Source organism: Ciconia boyciana, chromosome 2 (assembly GCF_034638445.1).
Source record: "Ciconia boyciana chromosome 2, ASM3463844v1, whole genome shotgun sequence".
NCBI lineage: Eukaryota > Metazoa > Chordata > Aves > Ciconiiformes > Ciconiidae > Ciconia > Ciconia boyciana.
In genome coordinates this window covers 127464455-127486239 of record NC_132935.1, presented here as the reverse complement: position 1 = coordinate 127486239, position 21785 = coordinate 127464455, and positions in this window count along the sequence as shown.

Genomic DNA, 21785 nt, shown 5'->3' with positions numbered 1-21785 from the left:
GAAGGGCCAGAAGGAGGACCTGGGGAACTACAGGTCTATCAGCCTGACCTCAGTACCGGGGAAGCTGATGGAGCAGATCATCCTGAGTGCCATCACGCTGCATGTAGAGGATAACCAAGGGATAAGGCCCAGCCAGCATGGGTTCAGGAAAGGCAGGTCCTGCTTGACCAACCTGATCTCCTTCTACGACAAGGTGACCCACCTAGTGGATGAGGGAAAGGCTGTGGATGTTTTCTATCTAGACTTCAGTAAAGCCTTTGACACTGTTTCCCACAGCATTCTCCTGGAGAAACTGGCTGCTCATGGCTTGGATGGGTGTACTCTTTGCTGGGTTAAGAACTGGCTGGATGTCTGGGCCCAAAGAGTGGTGGTGAATGAAGTTTACTCCAGTTGGCGGCCCGTCACAAGCGGTGTTCCCCAGGGCTCAGTATTGGGGCCAGTTCTGTTTAATATCTTTACCAGTGCTCTGGATGAAGGGATCGAGTGCACGCTCAGTAAGTTTGCAGATGACACCAAGTTGTGCAGGAGTGTTGATCTGCTTGAGGGTAGGAAGGCTCTACAGAGGGACCTGGACAGGCTGGATCGATGGGCCGAGGTCAACTGTATGGGGTTCAACAAGGCTAAGTGCAAGGTCCTGCACTTGGGTCACAGCAACCCCATGCAATGCTACAGGCTTGGGGAAGAGTGACTGGAAAGCTGCCAGGCAGAAAAGGACCTGGGCATGTTGGTTGACAGCCGGCTGAATATGAGCCAGCAGTGTGGCCAGGTGGCCAAGAAAGCCAACGGCATCCTGGCTTGTATCAAAAATAGCGTGGCCAGCAGGACTAGGGAAGTGATCGTGCCCCTGTACTCGGCACTGGTGATGCCACACCTCGAATACTGTGTTCAGCTTTGGGCCCCCCACTACAAGAAAGACATTGAGGTGCTGGAGCATGTCCAGAGAAGGGCAACAAAGCTGGTGAAGGGTCTAGAGCAGAAGTCTTATGAGGAGCGGCTGAGGGAACTGGGGTTGTTTAGCCTGGAGAAAAGGAGGCTCAGGGGAGACCTTATCGCTCTCTACAACTACCTGAAAGGAGGTTGTAGAGAGGTGGGGGTTGGTCTCTTCTCCCAGGTAACAAGTGATAGGACGAGAGGAAATGGCCTCAAGTTGCACCAGGGGAGGTTTAGACTGGATATTAGGAAATTTTCCTTCACTGAAAGGGTTACCAAGCATTGGAACAGGCTGCCCAGGGAAGTGGTTGAGTCGCCATCCCTGGAAGTATTTAAAAGATGTTTGGATGAAGTGCTTAGGGTATGGTATAGTGGTGGTCTTGGTAGTCTTAGGTTTACAGTTGAACTTGATGATCTTAAAGGTCTTTTCCAACCTATACGATTCTGTGATTCTGTGATTCTGTGATTCTGTGCTCTAAGCTGTTGCTTCCCAACTTCTGGTTGCTGTTTTTCCCACAGCACGTGTATGAGAGATTTGAGAGCAAGCTTTTGTTCTACAGATGAAGGCAGAAAGGTGTTGAGTGCTTCAACCTTTTCTGTATCATCCATCACTAGTCTGTCTATGAGAAATAAAACTCAAATTAAAAAGAGTAATTTGTGTTTTAACCTCCATCTTCTTTCTTTCCCCTCTGTCCCATACCCCACCTCCTCCCAGCAACTTGATTCAGAGTCCAAACAAAAAAAAAAAAAAAAGAAAGAAGGAAAAGAAAATCTGACAGTCACGGAGCTTGACATGGAATGATGAGCTCTAGGCTTCACACCCAGTGAGGGATACGTGTAATTTAGCTTGGCAACCAAAGATCTCTTACGTACCGTTGGTTCTCTCATATAGACATTCTGTATGGGGGTGTTCAGTTCAAGAAGAATGCCTCTGTGGGTAGTCAAGTTGTCCTAACCGCTCCCTCAGTACCTAAACTCTTTTTTCACCTCACATAAACTGATATAGCCATTGATGTGGTTAACTGAAACATCTGCAAACTGCAGCTGTCTGAAATACACTCAACTGAGGAGAATTTGGGGCACATGTGGATAGACATCTCAGCCATAGCTAGTGAAGGCCTCCTAAGTCCTTAGGGGAAAAAGGCACACAGCTGTGAAATTATGAATAAGATTTTCCTAATTTCTGCCTCTTTCATGTCCACTTCCTGGTCTTGTTGTCAATCTGGGGGATTTCCATATCGCATTTGATTAGTGACTAAAACCACGTTGTCATTTTCTGAATCTATATTAGCCAATCAGAGTCTAGATAGTTTTCAGCATCTCCTCTATACAAGAGATTGCAGAGCTTCTGGAGAACAAAACTTGTCATCTACCTTCATTCTCTAACTGTGAGTCATGACAAGAGTCACATGACTCCATGAATTTAAAAAGTTGATGAATAATGAGGAAATATTTGTCATGCTGCTGCAGGAAGGATTAGTAGATTTGTACGAATTGGTTGGAGGCCAATGGCATATCCACTTTGGGATTTAGGTGCAAACATTTTCCCAGGAGACCCATGCAGCGGGGCATTATGTGACTCTAGCTCTCCCTTACCTTCCCCTTCCAAGGAGCTGAGTGAACCTGTTGTTCTACCTAAGCAAGCCTCTTCTGTCCTCACCCAATAACACTCAACAATAGGTGGTATAAATACTTAGGAATCATTTTTATGGGTGACTTTTCATCAGAACCTGAAGTAAAAAAATATCAACTGGCACTTGAGATCTCATTCAGCTTTTTCTGTTGTCTAAGCTACTTCAGAAGTGACATAAGCTATAAGAAAAAGCACATTCTTAGCACTAGTTATGTGAAATTAAATTTTCTGATTATTTGGAAAAATAACATATTGCTAACTGGTCTTTGGTTGGATCATTGTCATGTTGAGCCAGAGATGCACAGAAATGTGCCCACAATGCCTCTAATTGCAACAGCTGTTATTGCCCCATTCTGTTTAACATCTGCTTCAAAGCAATAATCCCATTGATGCCTCTGATGTATCTGCCAGCTGTTTCTAATAAACCAGGAAAGTTACAACCCTTTTAAGTGACAATCATTCAAGACGCACCATAATTGCATAACTGCATAGAAGAATGAGGCTCTTTCTGAACACGATCAACTGAATATTTTGATTATTTCTGTAGAAGGCTTTTATTTCTGGATGACTGCCCAAGTGAGGAAAAAAAAACAACCAAACAAAAAAACCCATTGCACACCAAAGTTTATCATACTATCTGAAAGAAGTCATGAGGGAGACTTAAAGAAATCTCTGTACTATAAAACCAACTGGAAATTTCAAAGACTCATAAAGTTTGTAGCTCAACTGGGCATTCATCTGGCAATTTATATTAAACTCCTGAAGGCATTTTTGCTCTTCTTCAGCAGTAAAAGATGGGTTAAATATATTAGTACAGATAAAAATCCAGAAGAATAACAAAAGGCAGGTATTCTCACTGCTTCTTTTTAGAAAAAATTCTCCCTAGAAAATTTCACCTTGAATAATATTCAGTGAAATATTCTCCCATACCCAATAATCTGAGTTTCAATCATCTATTATAGCCAATGCTTTGTTACAAAAATTGAACAACTCCAATTGCTATAGAGAAAAAGTGTTATATTTTTTCAGGCAAAGACCAACTCATGCTATTATATATGCTTTTTCTGGCTCCAGTGAGATATCTTGTCTTTCATTCCCTTGGCAGTACATTAGGGAAGAGTATAATTCTGAATATAATTTTGAAATGTTATTTTTTGTTTGCTCTCATAGGTAAATATGCTAGATGTCTGGGTTTGGCCTAATCAGCTCAAGTTTCAGGGTATTCATCCTATACTTTGGTCAGATTGTATCCCAAAACCTTAAGAAGGTATTTAAGTTGCTCTGTGAGTCCCAGTTAATGGTAGACCTTGGGATCCTGTCTCCATAAAAATCAAGGACAACTTAAAGAACACCACAAACTGCATGTCATCTGCATGTGTAGTGTCCTTTCTTCAGACAAGCCAAGGCTTAAAGGGAGCAGGTTCATACCTGTGCATGCCAAAAGAAAGTTGGGGTGTAACTGGGAATGCACCTGCACTTGGGAGTTTGAAAATATTCCTTTGCCTTCAAGTTTAGATGTAATCTAACTGCCCTGCTCATGGCAGTTGTATTGCAACATGCCTGCAGCTAGATTTCCCTGCTCCACTATCAGATTATAAAAGTCATTCTGGATACTTTGGTATTTGTACTCTGAACTGGCAACCGAACATTTCTGGAGCACAGAGGGAAGGCCTTTCTACTGTACATTATTTTGCCCCTTATGGTAGTAACATTTACAAGAATGTTATGGTTGTCTTCCTATGGGGCCAGAAGATCTGGAAAACCACCTCATGAGTGAAAAAAGCTAGCCCCTTTGGCAATCAAGCTGTGGTCTGTGCACTACAGGCAGTATGCTAAAGACAGTAAAGAATAAGACTATTGTCAGCAGATACATATTTTTTAGACAGTAATCTGGATCTCACTTGATCTAAAGGTGTGCAAAGCAAAAAGTGTTCAAAGTCATTAATGTGTCATTATCTTCTTAAAATCAGTTATGTGCAGTCAAAGGACAGCTGCTTTTTGGAAGAGGTCTCCAACTTGGCACAAATACTTATTCAAAGTCTGCATGTCAAACTTTCGCATAAGAGACACCTTATCTAGTGTCTAATATTGAACTCTGTTTCAACCTTTTCATATTTGGTCTTGTTCTTGTTTCACAACAAACCAAAAGTACAACAATGTGGAAAACATAACACGATGTTGACTGTACCTCTGTCTATGTGAAGCAAGGAATGGTTGTTTTGTGATATGAGTATATGAAGTACATGAAAATGAGGCCAACGTAAAGCATCCAGGCAAGAGAACAATTTGTCTTACACATGGAGGGCTGCAACCCAACCCCATTTTATCTTGGCAATAGTGCTGAGAACTGATAGTGGAACCAACACTTCCGCAGCTCTACAAGAGTCTTTGGGGTGGATAAAAAAGAAAGGGCTCAAAAATAGCTATTTACACACTGTGGGAGAGGAGCCTCTGGAACATTTATAATGTAGTCAATTGAAAATGGCTTAAGTCTTAACAATGCTTAGGAAATAATGTAATTTAAAGAAAAATATTGTATTTGAATGCTATCCATTCTGCTGTCATTTATATCTAGACAAAAAATGAGCATTTTACAGATCTGAGGCAAAATGTCATATCCAGCCTTTGTTGCAATACTGAGGAATACCGATCAGAGGCAAACTATGTTTAATATTGGTGATACAGAACTAAAAGAAAGGCTGCTGAGGGATTTTGATTTGGGCTTGCAGGAAAGCAAAAGACATTTGCTTCCCAAGCAGAGATAATCTCCATGCCATAGACTACAAGTTTGTAGAAGATCTGGGCAAAAGAAGTGTGACAACACCTTAGCCAGAAAGACTGTCCGTACCTGTTCTGTGACTGTACATCCTCACCAAAGCTCTGCCAGCTTTGAGGGTAGTGCCAAAGATGCAGAAGATTAGAATACTGTTATTCCATGTACAAAGTGATGAAGTCTATCCAACAAAACAAAAAGTCACAAATTTCTTGTTGAACTAAACACAAGTGATTTGGGCAATATTGAAGGATAACAGAAATTATCTACCACACTCCTCAGACTCTTCACAGTCTGTATTCCATCAAAAAGTTAAACCTGAAATCTGTCATTGAAACAAATATTTTACCATATCAATTATGAAACAGAAAAAGCAGAAGAGGCACAGTACATACTAAAGCACATTTCACTAAAACAGCATTAACAGCACAATACTTGGAAGTGCCTATAGAGACATAAAAATCCCAAGTAAAGTACTATATATCAGCCATCTATTACACTTGGCTGCCACAACATAACTGCCAGAACTGGAGCTAACCTTGAACTTGCTTGAGGTTGTCTGCTACTTAGGTGAATAGTCTGGTCAAATCTGAAGAGATAAGTGAGACAGCCTCATTTATATGTAGTGGATATATTTAGATGACTAAGAAATATTTAAAAGTAACTAGCTGATGAAGACATGTTGACTATTTTAGGTGAGAAGAAAATCCCAGCAAATCAGAGGGAGGACATATCGGGAGAATGTATAATTTACTGTGGAAAAAAATCCAAATTTCCCACTTTGGAATTATGCCAGATAGTAAAATACTTCAACAGAAGAACACTACAAATTTGGAAAAGATTGTTCAGATAGCAGCTTGTAATACGATAAAAACAGCATTGACTTGGAAAGGAAACTGATGACAAGAGCTCATGTAAAATTACCAGGTTAATGCATAGTAAAATTCCATTTGTGGTTAAAAGTAGTAAAATACACAGAATCCATATTCCTATTAAGAATCCAGCAAATGACAAAATGAAGCCAAGTGACAAAAGCTGAAGCCACAGCCAAAAAAAGACTCTTATCAGTCCATAAAAGGACTATAAGAGGATCCTGGGAGATGCGTGGTATGGCAAAGGAGTGAGAAAAGAAGTGTGCTATTGTCTGCTTCTGCAGGAAAATGACATACCTGACTAAATTATGCCTAAGGCAAAGATATTTCTGTGTGGCCTGAGGGAATGCAAAGGGAAATGTGAACATATAACTTGAAAGAAGGCAAGGGAGCATGACCAGGAACAGCAACAAATAAATACACTCCAGCACTGGGATCCCACTTGCTCATAGGTCAGTCATCTCAACGGCAGTGCCAGACTCTGTAAGGGTTTATCTGGTACAAGGCAGTGGCCATATCTGATTAGTACTGTAAGATCTGACAGAAGATGGCATCTGGGAGAGAGAGGTGCTTCCAGCTTTCCCTGCCAGGTCACACTGCAGTTTTCTGACATACAGAAGTTGCAGAATGAGAAAAAAATAAAATAGATTCTACCTGTAAGATGAGACCTAATGCAAGAACCAGATGTTTAAGTAAGTTAGAATTGTATACCTAGCTAGATTTGACTTATTCCATAATAATCTACTGCAGTAGATAAACATAATGCAATTACATGGGGCTCTTGTGATTTCTGCAGTTCCAGGCAGGTATTTCATCTCCTTCAAGAAGCTGGCAACATCACACCTGCTTCTCAGCAGAAAACACCCCTGTATACTCACCACTAGATGGAAAGAGACACTTTCCTGATACTCTTTAAGTTTATTAAAAGTTTCAAAGCACAATGTTAATGAATTTTTGAGATATATTTACTGATGGAGCATATTAGAACATAAAGTCATAAGGAAGGAAGGAAGAAAAAAATTGAATGACGAACACTGTTTTGGTATTTTCCTCTAATGTGATGGTTTTCTTCTGTCTCAGCAAGCTGTTATTTTCAGTACTTCTTGGGTTTCTAATCCCAAAATACAGAACAAATTTCCAAACAGTGTATTTATCTAAGTTTAAATTCAGCTGTGTGCATATCTCAGTTGACTACATCCAAAAAGAGAAAGCTATGCCAATTCCTTCAGCAAGCAGGCTTCCAAGCTGAACTTCCCTGTTCATGTCTCTAGCACACTTTGTGCATTACTTTCCTCTTACTCAGAGAATCCTGCGCTCCCCAGCTCACCCCTCTACCTGGTTAGTAGTTTGTAACCAAGTGAGGTACAATGTAGCATAAGTGGATCCGCATTTCCCCATGATTTCATTACTATTATTTTTTTTTCCATGCCCACTGTTAACATTATCCAATAAGAACCTCCTTTTCAAGAGTAGTGTTACTACAGGCTGCCAATCTGGGAAAATCAGTTATGGCATTGAACATTATAAGTAACCAGTGTGTCTTTTCTTTTAGATCCTCCTTAAACAAAAATGCAATTTAATTTCATAAGGATGAAAAAAGAAAAATGTATTATACCTGTATTCCATGTTTATATCCAAAACAATGTTTTTCTCTGGCACCATCTCTAAGTCCTGAAATACACTTCCAGAGCCCCCATCACTGGGTCTGACTATAAAATTAGTATGAATAAATACACTGTCATCAGTCTTTCCTTAACTACAAACAGTAAGCGAAACCTTAAGGTTCAGAAGAACAGTATCTGTTCATAGAATCATAGAATCATAGACTGTCTCAAGTTGGAAGGGACTCATAATTTAAATGCATGTTCCTGAACGATTTAGAAAGATAGTGAGGAAGAAAGAATAATATTGATTTATTGTCTGTAAGTGATCATCTAACCAACAAACCTACAAGATCCTAAGGCTAGAAGCCTTTGTTGGGTGCAGATTCCAATTCCAAATCACTATGTGCCTCATTCTCAGTGCAAGCAGGTTGAAAGCAAAATACAGATCACCTCTGTCAAATTTGTCTCAGCACCCACTTTATCATATTGGCAATCTTCTTCCTTACTATTGACTTTCCATTGTAACACATTACTAAAACAAAATGATGTTTTTGCTTGTGAAACAAAAAGTGAAATGATTGATATAAAGCAACTTTCATGTTGCGGTAGTGAACACAAACAAAAGAATAAGATTTTAGAAAATGGAAAATTACCAGTGATGAGAGACTTCGTGTTTTTCTACAAAGGCATAAATAAAATTCCTTCGTTATTTTTTCCCCACAAACCTAGTCAAATGTTCCTATCATAACAAAAATAGACTAACTTAGGACCTACAAGGCATTCAAATTGTCATCAGTGTTATTCTTGAACAATACAATTGAAAATCAGCATAGAATGTTATTCCCAGTCCCTAAGCAAGGACAGGAACATTCACATTTAGGATTATGTTTTCGTACAGGAGCTTGTCCATTGTGGGTTCAATTTACAGCCACACTTGAGCTGCAAGTATGAATCCAGGCTAACAATTCTAAATACTTGATTGCAAGAAAGAAGCTGGTAGTTAGAGATTTGAATAATCAGCTGTTCACCTAAATCATACTTCAAATGCAAAAAGGATTACAAGACCCGGCCTCTTCAAACATTTACCCTTGCATTTATTTTTTCATAAAAGCGAATGCCAACTAAGAGTCATTCTTCTTCATATGTAAAGTCTGAACTCCCACTAGCATGAGATCCCTTGATCTCCCAGGAGTTATATGCATGTACTCCAGCTGAGAATTTTGCCCAGTGACTAGTTATGCAAAGATTATTCACATTATATGTTAATAATAGAGCTCTTTGTTCAGCATTGCATATCACCACTGTACCATTCCACATGTACATTAAAGCCTGTTTTATTACTGTAATGTGCAGTTGATATGGTTAAAATACTAGCTAAAATAGAGAAAGAGTATAGGATATAATTTTGGTGTAATCAGTGCTGTAGCAAATCCTTGTCTGAACAGTTTTCAGTACAGAAAGAAGCTGAATGGTGGATGCACCTGCAACGAGTGCATATCAAATGCTTTTACTGTACTTGTAAGGTTTGCTCAGCCTGCAAATTTCCCTTAGAAGCGCAGTCAGTGTTTGGTGCCCAAAATTATTACCTGGCTGGAGACGAGTCTTGCTCATCAGCATTCTGCACCATTGCCACAAGCTGAAGGAGTTGAAGGAGAAAAAGAGAAGGAGGAGGGTGAAAAAACCCCTCCAAAACTAGATACACAAATAGGAGAAGTGATTAAAGAAGATCACTGAGGTAGAAAATAAGGACACTGCCAAGTTGTTTAGAAATAAAATTTCACATGATCTAAAAGTGGTGCATTCTAGTAGACCATTTGTCCTGGTGCTTTATATGTTTTCCTTAGAACTGATCTTCGCAACAATGAATAATTTGGTGAGGCTGAAAAAAGAGTAGAGGATGTGGCAGAATTTAATGGAGGGCCCATATATAAACTCGGTACTGACGCAAAAGAGCATAATAATGTGTCCACACAGCTGAGGGAAGGAACAGGATGAACAGGTACACTGCAAAAAAAGAATCTGACTTTATGCCTCTTGTTCTATTTAAAATCATGAGGTACTTGATAGTTTGTTGTTCCCATTTACTTTCTTCAAAATTTACTATTTCTTAATCTCAATTTTGAGTTTTGGCCTTTGACCTGTTGGCAGCATTGTTAGCAGTCAGAAGCCTGTCTGTGTCTGGAAAAGAGAGTTAAAAATTCATTCTCTGCATTTATGTTATTATCATGACTTAGGGTTTATGTACTAACATTCGTCAAAAAAATACAATGATTACACATCAGGCATCCATTTTAAGTCATCTGAGTTACTCTTGGAGAGTTCTACATGTTTACATTGACTAAATGGGGAACATTGACTAAAAAGGTCCTAAATTTTAGATATTCTGGCTTGCAGTCATCAAATACCTACAGTAGTTGAAGTACTCAGGATAGAGAACTGAAAAAGGAAAGCATTTCATTTCTTTTCACATGGAAACTTTAAACCAGGCTAGTTGAACTATGGTCAATTGCACTTGAATGGGGCATCAACAGAAATACTGGAAAATAGGTCACAGATCCTTTTCCTCTCCTCCAGATGCCCTGTCCAGTGTGACAGAGAAGTCAATAATATGATTTGGGGATGAGAAGAAAGTAGTTCTGGTTGCTATAAGATATATCACCCCTCTGATACTGAATGCCAGTTCTGTGCTCTAAGTCTGAAGATGCATGTAGATCAGTGGTTTAGTTCAGATCAGGAATTAAGTTTTGAAGTGGCTCTCCCATTTGCCCCCACTTACCATATTTTGGTTTACATTGCAGAACACACAAATCATATTCTTTTCAGATGAAAATAAGCCAAAGATACATTCCAGGAGCCCACCTAATATCGTCTAGTGGGCACTCAATCCACATGGCCAGAAGAGTCAGGGGAACACTTTCTCCCACCCCATCTCACCCCACTGCTGCATAAGCAAGGGTGTCCAGTCCATTTTTTTTTCACTAGCTAGATCTGGTCCTACTGTATTGCTCTTCCCATAAGTGTAGATATGGCCTGAAAATCTACATTTCAAGCTAGGTTGACCAATTCCTTGAAAGAATGCTGGCTCCCTAATCCTGGAGCCCCGTGTGTCCAGGGGAGACAGAACACATTACTGAGCTCAGCGTTGCCTGGAATCAGTCCAGGCAACAGACAAAGTCACAGTTGCCAAAGTCACAGTTGTCACTCCATGGACAGACAAAGTCACAAGCTGGAGCAAACTACTCAGTGCCTCCAAAGTATGGACCAAATCCATGCTGAAAACATTATCAGACAAAATTACAAATGGAAAAACAAATCAACTTGTTTACACTGGTGGAGACTTTAGCTCTCTAAATTCCAGATTTTTCAAGAGCTTTTTCCAAAATCTCTCCAGAAAGCTGTACTGATTGTAGGTTCCAGAGGTGTCCCCAGTGTTCCAGAGATATCACATTTATGTTTTGCAGTAACCCAAATCAGAGTGTGCCACCCGTGGCAACAGCCCAAATCCCATATAATCCCATTCTCTTCAGCAGTTGTTTTCTCAGAACAGATGCTCTGAGCCCACATTAGATTCCCTTGAGTGAAACCATCTGCATACCCTCTTCTAGGGTTTCTTCTTTTTTTTGAGCTTAAATATGTCTTCTCAAGAAAATGTTTTTCACATCAATACAAGGAGGTATCTCAATACCAGCATGTGTCAGCAAAAATTATGATCCCTCCTCTAGCATGGAGGAAGTGTAAGTTTTGATACCTCTTTGCTGTAATATATGCATAAACAACTTGAGTGGAATCGTCTTTTTTTTTTTGTTACTTTCTACTTTAAGCTTTTCAGACACAATATCTCATTTACTTTTGTAGGATAAAAACTGAATGCTACATAGCTGACCAGATGATCTTCCTCTAGTTGCTTCATAGTCTACAATACATAAAATCTGAGCATAACAGAACAACAAACAGCTTTACTGGTAGTCACTCAGGATCACATCTCAGTCCCAGTTTGAGACACTGTCACCTTTGTCACAGCTTCATTTTGATCAGAGAGAATATGAGCAGTTATTTTTATGCCTTCTCATAAGACTGAGGAGGACAAGATCTGGCACAAAACAGATTCAAAACATGTTGGTTAATTCTAGTAAGTTCTGTTATCATTTGTTTCAATATTTAACTCATTTTAGAGAAGATGTGTGTTTCTGACCCCACATAAAAACCCTGAGGGATATGAGCTTTTGTATTTGACACAATTTGGTTTGGTGCCTTTCACTTATATTACAATTCATTTCTGCTTGTCTCTAAAATATAAATACACAGACAAAGTATTTATAATTTCACTGGGGGTTTTGAGGGGATTGTTTGGGTTTTTTTCTTTTTTTTTTTTCTTTGATACAGCTAGTGGTATACATCAGTATAATATTTAGCTCTTTGATGTTTTGTGTTTCTGGCTTTTATTTTTGGATCATCTACCATGATGCTGGACAGATAATTCTACCTCATTATTTCAGACGATAGAAAGCACATTAGGATCATACATAACTCCCACACAGTGAAGTTTTAACTATTCTCCCAGCTCCAAGCATGAAAGCACAGTGGAACTGTTTATATGTTTAAAATTAAAAATATTTATGAGCATATGAAGAATCTAGATTCTAGATGATATAATAGCTGTATGTGAAGATCCTTTGACCATCTATGGTAATCCTTTCCAAAGAGAAACATGGCTACAATTAGTATAGAAATGAAGTCCTTTCCAAGGAATAGTTTTAAAGGCATTAATCAACATAAAATAAGGATAGTAAAAAGATATTTATCTAACAATGTACTCAGACATCTTCAATTTACTCTGAAAAATATTTAATCAAGAAACATAGCAAAGCCTTTGTTTCATATATCATTCATGAAATGGAAGATATCACACTATCCTCAGAGTGCAACTATCTGTTATGATTTAAGAATGGTGCTTTCTAAATCATCTTCAGTGTCACTTTTTGCAGTACATACCAGATTTTGGGAAAAGACAGCCCAGATTTTAAACTGGCTCATGAGAGTTGATTGGCACCCATCTGAAGATAGCTTGACTAGAGGTTGCATCTGAAAAATAACCATTAATTTCAAGAATAAAAACAATATATTACACAAAAAAAAATATTTTAAAGTATCTTCCTGTTTATAAGGACCTATATAATGAATATAGAATTCCTAGGTTAAAAAAAAATCATCATTTTCAAAAATCGCCATTTATTCAGCGAACACATATCAAATTCTGTGATGGCCACCCAGAAATTTCTTATGACAGAGCCTTGTAAGTGACTACATTTCTACACATTTCATTTTTAGTTCACTCTCACATGGATGTAAATATATATATATATATCGCATACAAGAGAGTTGTTTAAAAATTTTTAATCCATAAATGATAAGCCGCAATCTGGAAAGTCATTAATCACTAGGAGAAGATGCTATGGTCTGAGTCCTCAAAGTACCTTAAGCGCTTGAGTGCTTTGTTCCCCTTCCTTCTTTCTGGCTTTAAGTTAGTATAATTCCACTGACCTTGGGGAGGAGACTTTGACATTGGTCCAAGAAATTTCATGTTTTAATGGCCTATGATGTCATGTGCAACAAAAAGCTTATGTTCAAAGAAAAGGCCATCAACAATAAAACACTAAAATCTTATGTAACTGAATATAGATTTCACTTGTACTCAGCAATGCATATTATTATGGCAGTGAATCACTGCAGCCTGCTACTGTAAGCAATACCGTTTTAACAGGAGGCACTTAGACTAAATCTTGACAGTATATGAAAAATGTTTCCATTTTGCTTTGCTTTAAATTGCTAATCAACTGCTTTCTCTTGATTGCTGTTTCCCAGTTATTTCAAGAAATAACTACATGTTCAAATATACAAGCATCGCTCAAATAAAAATAAACAGAATCAATGTGCTTTTAAAGCTGTTTATGATTGTATATGAATGACACATTAGCTACACTTCACAATAGATGCATTGTAGGGGGGTTTCTTTATAATTGAAACATACTTTTCACAGAATAGATTGCCTGCTGGGAACTGAGCAGGCTGCATATGTCCTAACCTATATGCAGGTGGCTTCCAGTTGAAGGCATTTCATCGAATTAACGGCAAAGTTGTGACCTGGCTGACATAACATTTTCTGGGTATTAAAAATGCAGCTCTTCTTGTCCTGCACATGTCGTAAGTGCTGCTCTAGCTGAGGCAAGGAAGTGTATATCTCAGCAGAGATGCTGCCTCTACCCATTATCACGCTACTTGTTTTATCATTATGTCTATTGTTCATAGACATAATGATATCCTGCCTTACAATAGGATTTTGACTACCCAAAGAAACTCATTTTTATACTTTGCCCCTTGCATTTCAATAGGTCAGAAAATGAGACATTACTCACAACAGTTGCTGAGATAACTCAATTCTCTGTCCTCCTGGTGACTGCCAAACAAAAGCGAATAATACCATGCTGAGAAACGACAAGCCATGACAAACACTGAGGTGTTTTTAATGCATGCTAAAACATCTTATTAACCCTAAGCTTAAGAACTTTGTGGCATATTTTTGAGTTTTGTCAGCTGGTACATTACTAAGTAATTGTATAAAAAGAGCTCCGTGTTTTATGGGTAAAGCATCTCTTTACCCATAAAAGAGCAGAGGAAGATTTTTCAATAGACTGGCTGACACAGAAAGAACATATATTTAGGAGGGACGTCTGTGCGGTACCAGGGATAGCCCTGTTAAAAATTATTTTCTTTAAAAATGGTCAGGGGACACAGAGAAGAGGACGCACAAAAGACTAGCAGAGGCTCTCCTGAGGTAGTCTTGCAGCAGCACAAGAGTTAATAAACCCTTTGCTCTGGGTGAGCAAGGTCATGGCTAAGACCTTGAGGACGGAGCTTGCACATGTTGTAGAGCCCAGATCCTTCACTCCCAGAAACTCACTGACAAAGCTATTCAAGGAGCTTGGGTAGGAGAGTACATAGCCTGGACTGCATTATGTGGTGACTGGTATGCATGTATTCCTTCCAAACAGCCATAGGAGGCCCTAATTGGGTCAGTGTGCCATTTTAAACAACTGTGTTGAATGCACTATGCATGAAAACTACCCATCATTCTGCATTTCCACATAATGGAATAAACTGTACTGCTATGAGTTCTTAAAAAGGAGTAGAAAGCAAAGGACATTTCCCTTATTTGTAAGGAACTGCTCCTAAACTTGTTACAGCGTTTAAGTGCTAAAATACATAGGGAAGATAAAAACTTGCCCAAGCTGTAGAAAGTGTTTTTAAAGTTCTTAAGAACTTTAAACTTACATTTTCATCATGCAAATGTACTTTGCAAATGAAAAGTAAATTACTACCAAGATGACCCTTCAATTTAAACCCCAAAGATGAGTGGACACAATTAGAGAAAATGCCATCCGATAATTCGGGATCATACAGCAAGTGCAATTTTATAACCTTTGCAGGAATTTTAGGTGATACTAGCAAAAATTATATTAAGAAATTGCTTCCTAATGTCTTTCAATTTCACCCACCTTAAAACTCAGCAAAGATTCCATTCTCACATACTGGGCAGACATCTACAATAGAAAGCCTATATCATTTATTGTTTGTACACAGCAGTAGAGGTTTTACACAGAGGCAGCTGTAGATTAACCGAGTTAATTCCCCTAGTGGTATTCAGATGATTCAGTAGCTTATAAACCAGCAATTTTTTATTCCTAAGAAAACATCCCGAAATAGTGTATTTTAAAATTAGTGAATGCAATGAATTCATGTGTCTCAAGGATTATAGCTGAAGAATATACTACTTATAATGTTTAGCCTGCTTTTATTTCTTGCTGTTTATCCTGGGCCTGATTCAAAGTAACAGAAGTTAATGAAAGTTAACTGTAAGGCTATCAGTTAAAAAAAATAAAAAAAAGAAAAAGGGAAAGAAAAAAGATATTGACCTTGCCTAGAAGATACTATTCTTTTGAGTCTTGTAATATTTTTTAAAGAATATATTTTACAAAACACTTCCTTATTCAAGTTAAACCTTCCCTAAATTGTTGTAATTAAAATAAAAGCATCAAATACAGCATAAATATGATTCAGTGGGCCTTCCTCTTTTGGCATCAATTTTTGGAACATCCAGAGATGTTTTATGTTTTATTGTGGACTTTTAAGGTGCTCCTGCAGCTGTGGAATAATTTTTAGAAGTCCTGAAACTTCCCTAAAGTCTGCTCAAGGCTAAACCATCTTCTGGCCTCTCCCTGGAACAAGAACAAATACACCTGATATATCAACAGTGACCATGATGAGGTGGGGAGGGAAGGGGAGAACACACATATCAGCCATACAGGTGCAGCGTCAAAGTTGTCCCAGATTCTTCCAGTTCTGAGGTCTTAGACTACCAGTAAAATTGCTGAAAGAACTGATGCCTTTTAAACAGAAAAGTCAACGGAATAGCAATCAGGCTTGTCATGCATTGTTCTTCATATAAATAAAAGATCATGACAGAAGCAAACATAGACAATGGTACAAATTCTTTAATGCTATACCTGCAAACCAAAATACTAAGCTTTTCCATTTTCCAAGAAGATCTTAATCTGCTCATTTTAGGAAGCAATGGAAACTGGATAACAACCATTGAAATAGGCTATCTCTTTCTTATCAAAATTAATCATCCATCTAATAAATCAGCTAATTTGTGACAAACTTTATCCCAGATGTTGCTATTCCAAATTGACTTTAATTTTTGACAAATGTACAGGGCTTGGCTGTGAGTGATGCCTTGACCTCTAATCTACAGAACAGTTCCTTATCTTTTAAGAGATTTTATGCAGATTTTAAACACTGATAACTATGGAGTTTAATTGTTCTTATAATTTCAGGCATTTTTGGTTTTTACAGATTTCTTTTCAAATTCCCAAAGCAACTCACATTATCATATGCAAATTTCTGACTTGCTCAGCTCCATGGGAACCCTTTTAGCTGTGGAGCAGTAGCACAGAAAAGCCCTGAAACCCGGGTGTGGTCTATCCTATTCCACTGGTGATAGGCAGTTATTCCTCCAAGCAAGGACTGTGATTAATTTAATTATGTGCCTCTTTTTCAGTTTTGCTTCCTACAGGAAGTTTGCAATTGTGCCTGAGCACTAGCTTTAGTATTCAACATACTGAAGGGAAGAGTGTCATTCAGAAGAGAAGCATTATTTACATGAACTTTTTACTGCATTTTGCAAACATGTGCTTAGAATTTTCATCTGGTAGTTAATTGTGCTTTTACAGGTGAAAGAAACTGATTTCACTCAAAAGTAAGATGATGGTTCAGAAGATTCAGCTTTTTGGTTTCACTTTTTGCTTTTACAGTATGCACACCTAGATATTTATCTGAAAAGCACAAAAACTTTCCATCTGAAAATGGCTCTTGAGCTACTAATTTAAATGGATCTGTATTTATCACAACTGTAATAAACAGTGATACCAACACCACTGAGCCAAAAAATCAACTTATTGGGAAAGGGTTTGCTGGCAGGAAATGGTCCACTAGCAGAGTTGTCCATCAGAGGGGTTCCCATGATACTATCTAGTGGAGAAAACTCTTCTGCCAGTTTTTCTTTCCATCATGTTTATTTGGACCTTTTTCTTCTGTGCAGCAGACATCTGAAAACTGTGAATATTTTTTTATTCTCACTCATTTTTCATATTTTCTATGTAAACATATACATATCCGCTAAAACTGTAAAATACTTTATGTTAATATGTTTAAGTTTCTTTTACTAGAGTATTCAAAATACCATCAATAAAGTTGAGATACAACTTTCCATTGCTTCAAAACAGCACAATTCCACTGTAATCGCTGAGTGTAGTCAAAAGATAATGGCTATAGATAGATAGATATTAAAGAAGTTCTACAAACAGGATACTGTGTTAAAATGGAAGAATGATGACTCCATCTTACTCTGAAGCTTCATTTTAGACATGAATCAGTACAAAGTAACAGGGAAATGAGGAACATAAATAGAATAAAAATATAGATCTGTTAAGAAGTAAGTCTAAAGGGGTTTAAGAAAGAGATATTACACAGAACAATAGAAATGGGTTTTGCCATAGTAAACTTGAAAAGAAATAGGAAACCTAACTTCATTTAAACTCAAATACAAATATCAAATCCCATATTAAGAGAAACCACATTGTTAGAGAATTGACTATAGACTTCCCCTTCACCACTGCAATGATCTGTATCCAACCTAGTGATCAGAAGACACTGTCATCTGAAGGATTTTTGCAGACCTGAGAGAAATGGATGGCCTTCTCGTGAATAGTCTTTTATGATTCTCAGAGATGCAAGGGGCTGAACTGGTGCTGAGAATTTACTATCTCCATTACAAGCGTTGTCACAAGGCACATTGGAAAAATAGATTATGAAAGCTTGTACTGCACAGTTTTCTTTTGCAGCTATTGCTGAAAAAAGGCTAAATCTTTCAGTTCTTTTTAACAGTTTGCGAATGTCTGCAACATGGGAGGCTCCAATGCACAGTCACATTATGATACCTTAGTTGAGCTGTAGTCTTTTGTTCATTAATCCAGTGGCTTTGTATACACATATAGGTAATGCAGCAGCTTAACTTTGTCGCTGGGCAGTAATATAAGCCACATGGTCTTTAACATTCAGGGATCTGGGAGCAGTTCACACACAGTTACTGTGCCTCAGCATGGAGGGGCTAGATTGTTAAATTATACTAATTGTGGTTATGTGTCTGAGCCCCCAGCCTTGATTTTCAATAGCCGCTTTTTTCATTTTCAAGTGATGCAGATTTGCCAAATGCATGCCACTCTTCCACTCACAGCAGCAATCACAGAGATATCAAAGATAGTTTTCAATTAACTTGTTCAGGTACTGGTGAACACTTCGCTGCAGGAGCCTGCAGCTTGGAACAGAGATAAGTTCCCCTTCTTTTTAAAGCAAAAACAGTACCTAGTAATGTTTTTCTTTGTATTTGTCTCTATTTTTCCTGTTCTTTCACCTCATATAATTAAGGCCAATATTGAAGTCAGTAAAAAGTATCAAGTGCATTATAACCATTCTATCTTACTGGGAAAATAAAATTTGTTAGTACTTTTATTCCCAGTCAATTAGTTAGTACTTTTATTCCCAGTCTAAGGACTTAAGTCTGGAGACAAGAGATTAATGACACTTTCATCCACTACAGCATTTTGTTAAAGTCTGGTAAGAAAGAGGGAAATAGAACCTCATGATGCTTGCTGCATATAAACTTAATATTCTCCCTCACTCTCAGCACAATCTGTGACACTCAAATATACACTCCCATAGTAAGCCAGTTTGATATTAGGAGATCTCTTAGGTCTGATGGTTCAAGCAGCATTTTCTTGGTGATAGGAAAGGAAGCCACTAAGGAAATGTTTATATTCTTTTCCTTTCTGAAAAATTCTACCTCAAATTTGGTAGGCTAGAATGCCATGCATCATGTCTGATTATATAAAACAACATCGTTGACATGCACCTGAACTAAAAATGTGAAAAGATATTTTCTGGAAAATTTTTCTTTTTAAAGATTACGCTGTATTTAAATTTATTGAGATGGTAAACCTATGAAATTCCAGCTTACCCCTCAGGTCAGGAGCTATGTTCACACTGTGGCAACCAAATCTCTGTTGAATTGGCTGTCCTGTTTTTCTGAGAAAAGCAATATAAACAGAAGATCAAATGCTTGTTGCTTGCTTCTTTAATACGTCAGCACCTTCTGTCTAGAGGGAATGTTGTGCCAGACAGCATGCTGCATAAATAGTGTAGCAGACAAATTATATTACATCTTGTGGAGTATATACTGACATAGAAGTGCCTTGAAATAACTAAATTATATCTTTTGTCTAAATCTCAGCCACCACACTGAAAATCAGGTTAAAGAGATGGTATTTGTCTGTCTGTTTTGCTCAAGTGTGACAAAAAATCTCCTGTCTTATGTGTTATAAAGCAACTGCTTTCTATTAATTAACTTTACCTAAATATTTATGTCAATATATTCACAAGCTCAGAAAGGCTATAAACAAGATGATATGACTTCCAATGTGATTGCTCTTTTAAAAGCCATTGCATTTTTATGGGTTTTCTGAAAGGACTGATTATGTCAGAGCACAGATAAGCAGAATACAATAACCTAGTCTTTTTGGTATTTTACAGATGAACACTAAAAATGTATTTTGAACAATATTGTAATGCAAATTTGGGGAAAAAGCCATTAAGAAATTTCTTTCCAAGAATACAGACATTAATATCAAACCAAAAATTAGCTAAAATTCATTCAATATACAAAGGACTGTCAGCAGAAGATAGCTGAGAAAGGGAATTTTGCATATTTGATTTTATATATAAACTGCTACAGCTTAAGCAGGTCAGTAAAAATCTAACTCAAGTTTCTTCATACTGTAAGAGCTGTGTCTACTTTTCTTGCATAATTCCATATGATCTCTGGTCCCCAGAGTTATGGAAAATCTTGATATTGAGTTTACCCGAGTTATCTTCTTAGCCTAGAATTAACCTTTTTGTTTATATAATAAAAAGAAGCAGGTAGTTGATATTCACAGTTTAACTAGTAGAACGACCGGATTCTGTTACTTCTGTTCATATTTTCAGTGTCAACATGGAGCATTTGGGGCGGTGTTAAGGTGACTACTTCTTCATCAACTTTTTTCTTCTAGTTGTATTTTATGACATCTTTATCTATTGAATAAGAATACTGTAGGGGAAAATTTGGTCACCAAAACTTAATTTGGCAGAGTTTCTGATCATTACCATGTTCTAAACACAATTTACCAGGAAAAAACAAAGATTTATATAATACATTGGGAATCAAGGATTAAATTCATCTTCTTAATTGCACAATTCTTAATCTTTCTGAATAGACAATGAAACTCACAGTTGCATGACTAAGTGCAAGATTTGACAACTTTTTCAATTTAGCACACTAAATTACAATTTCATTGAAGCACTCATTCTAGGTTAATTAAAATGCAAGTTGCCAGTAAATGAATTATGTAAATAAGATATTGTACAAGTCATGCAGTAATTACCAATCCTACATTTATAACCTTATTGATTTTCAATAAGTTGCACTAAACCTTAAATGTGTAATGTGTAATTAAAGAAAAGATTAAGCGTGAAGTGATATGTGAGAGGTTTTGAAAATAAACTGATATGAAATCATTACTTTTCATTCTTTTTCCAATAAAGCCTTTGGGAGATGCAAATTTTGATATGGTATGTTTTGATCGTAGCTTGACCAATCCCAGCTTTCAGAAGAGTTACACAGTTTGCTGTAAAAACCATAAATCCCTCATTTCTTACTTACACAGTTTTAGAAGAGGTCAGAATATGATTTCTCCATATTGATCACATTATTTTTATAACTGTACAAGGAATAAGTCTTATTAAATTGACGGGCTCTGGAAGGAATAAAAGATTAAGTTAATCTTCTTATTTCCCCCTTGTTTTCCTCTTTTGAAGTTGTGTCCTAGGGACGTTCATGTGAGACACTTCAGCCTAAACATATTAAAAAAAAAATCTCACTCCCGTCTGTTGCAAGTTCAAAGGACACTTCCTCGTAAACTTCACTAGAGTTTCTCCATGATGCAAATCATCAAGTCTAGAAATGGGGCATCTCTACTGCAGCCCAAATTGTGCTCTGGAAGTCTCGCTTCCAGTGCCAGGTACAGGAGCTCACACAGGACTGTCTAACCCTCTCACCAGCCAGAGACTCCGTTGTATTACTGGTGAAAAGTCTGAGCAAGATCTAATGGGCAAACATTGATCTCAAATTAATGATTAAATTCTGACTGTTATTTAGTGATAAAATTAGCTCTGTAGTATCAGCTGGCTTCTGAATGTTTAAGTGTCAGTAACAGTGTCTCAGAGACTAATTTTTGTTTTCCCACAAGAACCACCCAAATTTT